The sequence below is a fragment of the Peromyscus eremicus genome, chromosome 1 (assembly GCF_949786415.1).
Source record: "Peromyscus eremicus chromosome 1, PerEre_H2_v1, whole genome shotgun sequence".
Taxonomy (NCBI): Eukaryota; Metazoa; Chordata; class Mammalia; order Rodentia; family Cricetidae; genus Peromyscus; species Peromyscus eremicus.
Window position 1 is genome coordinate 129510200 of NC_081416.1, and position 10200 is coordinate 129520399.

At 44.7% G+C, this 10200-nt stretch overlaps 1 long non-coding RNA gene across 1 annotated transcript; it reads left to right on the forward strand.

Moving 5' to 3' along the window:
• The first annotated feature begins 8190 nt into the window (after positions 1–8190).
• On the forward strand, positions 8191–9974 carry LOC131902305 (uncharacterized). Its single transcript, XR_009377058.1, has 3 exons — positions 8191–8553; positions 8793–8907; positions 9720–9974. It is a non-coding gene; the product is annotated as an uncharacterized LOC131902305 (long non-coding RNA).
• The last annotated feature ends 226 nt before the right edge of the window (positions 9975–10200 follow it).

A 10200-nucleotide genomic window follows, 5' to 3' on the forward strand; every position in this document is an offset into this window, starting at 1 on the left:
TGACAGTCGGAATTCCTTTGGCGTCTGTTGTAATGTTTCCTTACTCGTTTATGACTCTGTCTCCCTGTGGCTTTTTCAATCATCCTTGGTGTTCTTTATCCCTCTCCCCTCCCCTTCCCTCAGTGTGTCCTTCCTCCCTCACCTGTCCCCATATAAAGTCCTCCCCGATTTTTCCCATTCCCCGCTACCCGTACCCTACTATTGTCCTTCTCTCTCACCCCCACCATGGTCCCGTTTTACTTTCCTAGTTTCTGCAGTTGTTCTGGAATTGTATACCGACATTTGGATTTGGAGCTAGGGTCCACTCCTATTCAATATAGTGCTTGAAGTCCTAGCTGGAGCATTTGAGCAAAGCAGCAAGAAGCAATATCAACGTACCCAGTGAGTATCTTCCTATATTGCAAAGTCAAACAGACTAAGAAATCAGAGAAACTATTCCAATCACAATACACACACACACACACACACACACACACACACACCACACACCACACACCACACACCACACACCACACACACACACACACACACACACACCACACACCACACACCACACAGAAACACACACACACACACACACACACACACACACACACACACACACACACACACCTTGAACTAAACCTAACCAAAAAAGTAAAATGTGAAAGACTTTTGCAATGAAATCTTTAAAACGCTAAAGAAAGAAATCAGGAAGGCCCCAGAGGATGGGGAGGCTCCCATGCACACAGACTAGTAAGAGGAATGACGTGAAAATGGCCGACCTCCTGAAGTCTGAAGGCAGCCTACAGACTCAATGCAAACCCTATCAAAATCCCAGTGCAACTCTTCACACAAATTGAAAAGGGAACCTTAAAATGTGTTTAGGAGCACAGAAGACTCTGGATAGCCAAAACAAGCCTGAATAAAAACATTGCTGGATGATGGAGAAAGAGAACCAGCCTCTGCAAGCTTTCCTCCTCTTTCCCGTGTGTGTGTGTGTGTGTGTGTGTGTGTGTGTGTGTGTGTACACACACACATGCACACGAATAGATAAAAATGTAATTCAAACTTTTAAAATAAATGAATATAAATTAAATGTACAACATGAAATTCTGACAGAACTACTGGGAAATAGGAATGAAGGGGAATTCTGTGGGGTGCTGAGGACACGGGATAGACTCATACCAGGTGAAGGAGAGAGCATCTGCTATGGAGGAGGATGAAGCTGCTTCAGGCATGCATTTGGCACAGGACGTCTACTTAAGAGATTTCAGGTAAGATTTGAATGTTTGTCAAGTTATTTTATTTTCAATTAAAATATAATGCAGTCATTTCCTCCTCCTGCTCGGCTCTTCCTAACCCCTCCCATGTAGCACCACTCCTTGTCAAATTCATGATCTCTTTTTTTTTAATTTTTGTTTTGCTGGCTAGATTTATGTCAGCTTGGCACAAGTTAGAGTCATCAGAGAGGAGGGAACCTCATTGAGAAAATGCCTCCATAAGATCAGGCTGTGGGCCAACTTGTAGAGCATGTTCCCAATTAGTGATTAATAAGGGAAGGCTGAGTCCATTGTGGGTGGTGCCACCCCTGGGCTGGTGGCTCTAGGTTCTATAAGAAAGCAGGCTGAGCAAGACATAGGGGGCAAGCCAGTAATCAACATCCCCTATGGCCTCTGTGTCAGTTCCTGCCTCCAGATTTCCATCCTGTTTGGGTTTCTGTCCTGATTTCCTTCAATGATGAACAGTGATATGGAAATACAAGCCAAATAAACCCTTTCCTCCCCAACTTGCTTTTTGGTCATGGTGTTTCATCATAGCAATAGAAACTCTAAGACATTGTTGTTAAGTAAGTGTGTGTGTGTGTGTGTGTGTGTGTGTGTGTGTGTGTGTGTGTCTATAAATACAATATGCTGAGTCAATTTACTGTTTACATGTATATGTTTTAGGGATGACCATTTGGTATTAGATAGCTAATTAGAGGCCTAATCCCTGTGAAAGACTAATTCTCCCTGACTCCAAAGTCATTCATTGCCAGTAGCTCTTTGTCCAGGGGTGGGGCCTTGGGAGATTTCCCCATCCGCATTGACATGTGTCCAGGTCTTGAGTAGGTTTTCTCTGCATCTTGACCAATGTGGCTTTCTGCAAAGAGAAGCATCTTTGATGAGGAGTGGGAGCTGCACATATGTGTGGATATAAGGAGAAGCATTCAGAATTCAGTCAGGAATTATGCTCATTTAGTAAAGTACAGCAGTAAGTTCACAGGTGGTTTGGCTAGGTTTACAACACCAAGCATGACTTCTCTCATGTTGAGCAGGCTGTACATCCAATTAGAAACTATTGGTTACAGCCAAGATAAGAGTGCCATTGTCACACCTTGAGTGATATCACGCCATGCTGGTCATTGTTGTGGTTCACAGGCGTAGGATTATTGATTGCTTTTCTCATTGGAAGTTACGAAATCTAGTCTTTATGGAGGAAGGTTTCTGGTCTTAGGGAAATGCAAATTAAAACTTCAAACTTGGAGCGCATTCTTTGGGCTTTTGAAAAAGGTGTGTTGATTTCTTTATCAGCTTTTTCTAAATGTATTTTTTCATCTATTGACGTGACACTGAGAACTGCATCCTGATCTACAGGCCTGGCGGGAGCGGGGGGGGTGGGGGGGGTGGGGGGGGTGGGGAGAACAGGAACACTGGGCCTGGTATGAGCTTTTTGAGATCTTTGAGCTCACTCCCAGGGACACACTTCCTCCAACAAGTCCACACCTCCCAACCCCTCTAATCCTTTTATGTAGTGCCTCTCCCTGGTGGTTAAGCATTCAAATATGTGAACCTATGGGGGGTCATTCTTATTCAAACTACCACATACTCCTCTCTACCTCAGGCCTTTTTATTTTCTCTGTTGTCTTCTTCATTTGATATTAATACTGCCATTCCTTCTTCCTAAAAGTATTTATATTATTTACCTTTTTTCACTTTTTGGCTCTTAACATATCTATGAATTATATTTGAAGCAAATTCCTTATAAAAGCATAATTTGGGTATTTTATTTCAAAATTCATTCTGTCAAATTCTGTCCTTTAGTTTAAATGTTTACATAGTTTACATTTAATGTAATTTCTGATACTTGTAACTGAAATGGGCCTCTCTGTATGCTTTTATTCTGTTTATTTTTCTCTTAACTGAAATATGTCTCTCTGTATGCTTGTATTCTGTTTATTTTCTCTTTCTTTTCTCTCCCCCAGTGAATTGGTATGGTGTCTTCATTAGAGTTACTATTGCTGTGATGAAACACCATAATCAAAAGTCATTTGGGGAGAGAAGGGTTTATTTCACTCACAGTTCCATATAACCGTTCATCATCAAAAGCAGTGAGGGCAGGAACTCAAGCAGATGAGGAGCCTGGAGGCAGGAGCTGGTGCAGAGGTCATGGGGGTACTGCTTACTAGCTTGCTCCCCATGGCTTGCTCAGCATGCTTTCTTATAGAACCCGGGACCTCCACCAGGCCAAGGATGGCACCACCCACAATGGGCTGGTTCTCTCCCCCATCAATCACTAATGAAGAAAATGTCCTACAGGCTTGCTAAAGCCCCCCCCCCACCTTTTTTATTTATTCTTGCCTCATATATTACATCCTCATAGCAGTTCCCCTCCCTCCTCTCTTCTGAGCCCCTCTCCTCACCTCCCTCCCTCCTTCCCCAGATCCACTCCTCCTCCTTTCCCTTCAGAAAGGGCAGCCCTCCCAGGGCTATCAACAAAGCAAGGCCTATCAACTTCTATTAAGACTAGGCACATCCCCTTGTATTAAGGCAGGACAAGGCAACCCAGTGGGAGGACAAGGGCCCCAAAAGCAAGCAAAAGAGTCAGAGACAGTCCCTACTCCCATTGTTAGTAATCCCAAAAGAACACCAAGCTACCAATCGTAACATGTATGTAGAAGGCATAGGTAAGACCCATGCAGGCTCCCTGATTGTTGGTCCAGACTCTCAGCCCCTGTGAGCTTTGGTTAGTTGATTCTGTGGGTTTTCTTGTGCTGTCCTTGACCCCTCTCTAAAGCCCTATCTTATGGAAGCGTTTTCTTAGTTGAGATTCCCTCCTCTTCGATGACTTGAAGCTGTGTCGAGTTGAAATAAAACTAACCAGCACATATGAGCTACTCAATCATTTTTAAAATTCAGGTTTTATTTATCCATGCTGTTTTTAGTACCCATACTTGAATAGCTTTTTAGTGGTTTCTCTAGATGTTAGTTTATGAATAGAGTTTAGTATATATATATATATATATATATATATATATATATAAAATGAATGGCTTAATTCAGTTGTTTTATCAATTACGATCAAGCATAAAAAGCTCACTTCTGGTTAAGTCTATTTGTGTATCACTATTGTGCAGCCTTGTTTATATGTCATCTTGACACAGACTAGTACAATCTGGGAAGAGGGAACCTCAAATGAGAAAATGCCCCTATCAGATGCCCTGCAGGACAGTCTGCAGAGCATTCTCTTGACTAAAAATTGACGTGAGAGGGGCAGCCCACTGTGGGCAGTGTCACCCCTAGGCAGGTGGTCCTGAGTAGCATAAGAAATCAGGCTGTGCCAGCCATGAAGTGCAAGCCAGTCAGCAGCAGCACTCCTCAGCCTCTGCATCAGCGCCTGCCTCCTGGTTCCTGTCTTGAGTTTCCGCACCATGACTTCCCTTAGAAAAAAGAGTGTCACCTAAGAGTACTCTTTCTTCCTCAACTTGCTTTTGTTCATAGTATCTTATCATAGTAACAGAAACCCTAACTAAGATGACCATTCATAATTTATTTTAAAAACATTTTTCTTCAGACTTTTAGAACAATGTCTGACAGTGTAATATTTTGTTTTATCAAACGTGATTTATAAACGTCAAGAGAAAGAAAGCTTACAATATATACCCATTCTTGCCCGTGGCATTTGTCTCTTCTTTCCTGGTATTTCAAGATTTTTTTTCCCTATAATTTCCGTTCTGTTGGGACAATTTATTTTAGCCATTGTTTGAGAGGAGGCAGGCTAAGGATAACTTTGTTACGTTTTCTTATTCTGAAAATGTGTTGAGTTCCCCTTCCTGCAGGATATTTCGGCAAAGTATAGAATCACGCATTGGTGAGTGGCTTCTTTTCCACTTCTTAGTGCCGCTGTTGTTTCTGATGATCTGTGGATGTTTTAATTGTCTTTCCCTGGAAAAACGTATGGTTTTTCTCAGGTAATTTTCAGTATTTTTCTTTCCTTTTCATTTTCAAAAGGTTAAATATGTATCACGTCTTGGTATGTTTTGAGGGTCTGTGTCAGTTTTTCTCATCTCTTGGATCCATAGACTTGCCAAATTCAGAGTACTTAGCTATTTTTCTTAAAATATGTTTTCAACTTCTCCCTCTTAGTCTTCCCCTTCCCGGGGTTCTAGAATGTTTTATCTTATTTTATTTTGGTTTGGTTTTTGTTTGGTTGGTTGGTTGGTTGGTTTTTTTCAGACTCCTGCAAGTTTTAGCTCTGTTTGTTGTTCTCTATTATTCTAATTGGATGATTTCACTTATTTTCTTGCATTGCCATTGTCTTTCTTTCCCCTCCATCCTTCCAGACATTCCATCCTCTGACGTTCTTATTTCAGCCACCGCAATTTCCAGAGGCAACTTGCTTTCTTTACTAAGAAAATTTTTTATTCATTTCACATACCAATCAAAGATCCCCCTCTTCCCTCCTCCTGCCCCTCGAGCCTCACCCCAGCCCACTCCCCATTCCCTCCTACAAGAAGGTATGGCATCCCATGGGGAGTCAGCAGAGCCTGGTACATTCAGTTGAGGTAGGTCCAAGCCCCTCCCCCCTGCACCAAGGCTATGCAGGGTGTCCCATCATAGGTAATGGGCTCCAAAAACTCTGCTCATGTACCAGGGATGGATCCTGATCCTACTGCCAGGGGGCCCCTTAAGCAGATCAAGCTACACAACTCTCTTGCTTATGCAGAGGGCCTAGTCCAGTCCCATGCAGGCTCTACAGCTGTTGATCTATATTTCATGAGTTCCCACTAGTTTGGTTTGGTTGTCTCTGTAGGTTTCCCCATCATGATCTTGATGCCTCTTGCTCATAGAATCCCTCTTCTCTCTGCTTCCATCAGTTACTGGAGAAAGGCTCTATGATGACAGTTCACTGATCTGATTACTGGGGTAAGCCAGTTCAGGCACCTTCTCCACTATTGCTAGTAGTCTAAGCTGGGGTCATCCTTGTGGATTCCTGGAAACTTCCCTAGCACCCAGTTTCTCCCAATCCCCATAATGTCTCCCTCTATCATGGTATTTCTTTCAATGCTCTTCCACTCCATCCCTGTTCCAGCTCAACCATCCCATTCCCTATGTTCTCATCCCCCATCCCCTACCTTCCTCATCCCCAGTTTACTCATGGAGATCTCACCTATTTCCCCTTTCCAGGGCAATCCATGCATCCCTCTTTGGGTCCTCCTTGTTAGCTAGCTCAGAGTTGCAACTTTTAATTGGTTCTTCTGTGTATACTTTATTTGCCAAAGGTCTTGTTTGCATGTGTTATGAGCACATCTGTTCCTGCTTCGTCAAATCATGGCTGTGTAAAAACCTTCATGAGATAACCTTTATGTCTGTCACCTTGATGCTGGCCTTTATTGTATTTTTCCATTTAGGTTGAAGTACTTCTAGTCCATTGTATGATGACATGTGATCTTCTATTGAATGCATTTTGTCTTATGTTCCGAGACTCAATGTTTTATTTTAATCATATGTTTTTGCTAACCTTCTTTGAAATTACTCTAGCAAGGACAGAGTTGGTGCTTGTAACTTCCAGGAGGGCGTAGAAATACCAGTTCTCTACTTAATCTTTGTAATACCCATGGAAGAGAGGACTCCTCACGACTACTGGGTAAAGATGGGCATCACCTCCCTCCATGGTCTCCACTGGCACTGTAGTGAGCCGGGGACCCAAAACCAGCCAGTAGAAATGTTCTACCCCTAGAGTTGGTGGTTTCTCTACTTGGTTTACCAGATGGTACTGCTGGGTTATCCCATTACAGCTTTATGAGGATGAAAATGAATTCCCCAGTTTTGCTGGGTGCTTAATAGTGAAGCCATAGGTGGCACTGTGATGTGCTGGCAGAGCCAGGTAGTTGCTGTGTGAAAGCTCCCTGTCTGCTTCGCCCCTGGTTCAGCTACAGACAGGAAGCTCTTCCTGAGGCTGTTCCTGCCTGGTCCCTTTACATTTCCAAGTTCCTGGCTTCTTTAACACCTAGTCAGAGGTATATGTTACAAAACACAAATCCAAGGAATTCAGCCATATACCATTCCTCAGATCCTGAGAGCCCTGGTTATGTATTTCCTTTACCTTTCAGAATCATTTATATCATTTTTTTTTTTTTAATGAATCACATCCAAGGAACTGAAGTACCCACTAGATGGCTAGGAGACACATACCTGCTCTGTCTTCTCCTCCATCATCATTGCCTTGGCAGGAAAAGCACAGAAAGGGTGACATGAGGGGCTTTCTGTATCTACATGAATGTGTTCTGTTTTACATATGGAAATACAGACTAAACAGGTGAAACCTTTGTTCCGGTCACACATCTGCCAAGCTGTTAGGAGCAGTACCGCTAGAAAACAAATGACGTGGTTGTCTAGCCAGGATTCTATCATCTTTATTTGTCTTATTTAGTGCCTTAGTGTGTGTATGAGTGCATGTGTGCACACATGTGAGGGGGTGGTTGCGTATGCTAATGTGTACCCAATGGTAGCCAGAGGATGGTGTCAGGTGTCCTCTGTTTTTTGTTTTGGTTTTTCCTCCTGGCAGTTTCCATTCCCCTCAGCCCTGTGGTTACAGCCTCACAGCTGGGGTTACAGAGTGGGAAGGTCAGCCAGACCCTGAGATCCAAATCCAGGTCCTCAGGCTTGCAGCGTGCATGCTTCTAACAAGGGAGCGCGCTCTCCAGCTCCTCTCTCATCTGTAAATCGCACCCTTTATCACCAGACATGTCTGCGAGATGACTGAAACCTCAGTGTTGACCTCAGCACCTCCTGCGAGGTCAGGCAAAGGTTATCTGACTCCTTGGTACCCACATTCAAGCAACCAAACCAAGTAGCAACGTGTCTGCACTCAAGCTTAGCTGACACTGGAGAGAATTTTTTTCTTTTTTGCACTTGTAGGCAGTGGGGTGGGGTGGGGTGGGGGCTTAGACAAAAAAGAAACCAATTGTTTATTTACGCAGACTGAAAGAAAAATTGCCTGGACTTGCTTGCTTCCTCTAGTGTAAGTGACTGGCAGTTGTGGTTCATCTTAGTGGTCACAGACAGCCAAGGGAAAACATTGAGAGACTGTGGGCTGGAAGGGAAGGCAAGAACACTTGATCTCCTTCCATTTCTGACCCAGAGTTCCCGATATTTGAGTGAGACACTCTTGGGTAAGTCTAAGCTAACCACAAGCAGAAGATGTGAGGGATGTTGCAAGGGGGGTGTTTCTCAACAGCCCTTTCCCAACCGACTGTGACGTCTGCTTCCAGTGAGCATTTAAAATCCTTTCTGCATCAGTTCAAACAAGAAGGTAAGCCAAACCTTTGAAGACACAAAGTTGCTTCCTCTCAAAGACAGGCTTTCAAAGAGCCAAAGGCAAGATGCTTAGATAACTTGATCCTTCTCAGCCTCAGAGAATCGCTGAGCTGGGAAGATCAGAGAGAGGATTTTAATTCCCAGTCCGGGGGAGGGAAAAAGAGCAAGAGTGCCTTTCTTATATGCATATCGACTCCTTAACGCGCTCATGCTGAAGGATTAATTTTTTTCTAGCCTTTACTTCCTGTCACTGTCCAGTGGATAACCACTCTACCCTCACAGCATCCAGGAAGTCAGCAGAGCAAAGGCAGCGCCCTCCTGTGGACCCTTCTGAAACTGGTTCCTCCAGGTACCCGAGAGAGCCTCAGAAATGGCCACGCTGTCCCGAAACACACACAAAAAGGAGTTCTGCAGCGGGGGATGGGAGCAGGAGGCGGTGGGCACACGGAGCCTGCGCTCTCTAAGCAGGGCCTGGCTGGTGAAAGGACACCTGAGAGTTAGTCCAGGCACACAGTGCTGCAGACGCCTTAGGAAAAACCCTTATTCCAAGGATGGCTGGGAAGAGCAGGCTCCGCGGTAGGAATTCCCGCGTGGCATAAAAACAAGCTGTGTGACCCGGCTCTGCATCTCCCATTGAGCCTTGTCTGGTTTTAGAAGGGATATTCTTAAAAGAGACGGCTGGATGAGGAATTAGTGGAGAGAGCGCCCGTTTAGAAAGTGTTAATATATGCTGCTTCCCCCTGGGTTTGTGGTCAGTGGCTCATACAAGGGACTTCACGGCGGCGTACACTTGCTGACCCGACAACATCCCTTTTAATGAGGAAAGCCGAGTTCTCAGAATCTGTGTGACTTGAGCCGGGTCCCACAGCAGAGCAGGGGCTGCAGCCGAATCTGACTCCAAAAGTCCCGACTCCCCTTATTTTCTGTCCAGGCCAGTCACTGAGGAAACAGTTCTATGAAAGTAGAGACTTGTTGAAGGGACAGGAGGAAAGGGACTCACTCGGTCACTACATTTCCTCCTTCAAAAGGAGCTGCGTCTTTCCAGCCCTCCCTGCTGCCTATGGGGGGGGGGGGGGGGACAGTGTCTCTTTAACAGTCTGTTCCTCGCCTCTGCTCATTTCAACTCATATGCATTTGCATGTGAAAATTACCTTTTCCTAGCTCCGGAATTGATGTTTGCCTGTGCAAGGAGAGAGACCCCTTCCTTTGAAGCTTGAGAAGACATTGAAAAATAATTATTGTTTCCATTCTGATCGTCACCCTGTGGCCTCTTGCACCTCACACATCAGAGTGTGCCGACAAGAAACCACACACCCCAGCAAGCATCCGTTGTATTTTCAGCACAGGCCCTTCTGAGACAAGCAGGCATCGCTTACCTCTGATTTACCACGCTAAAAATTGGCCCCTGCAACTTGATTTCCCCTGTTTTTGTGTGTGCGTCACTTTCTGATAACTGCTGTAATTTGATTTCCCAGTGCACGGATCCATTTTGCAGGCACTGGGTGGGCGAGGGCGGGGCGGGGGTCCCTCTCTTTGTATGCATATGAGAATATCTCGAAGTCCAATGAGCAGGACAACTTGGCTGGAGTTAGTAACGCAGGTCAGCTGACTTACACCGGTACAGAAGGCTCCTTCCTGCCAG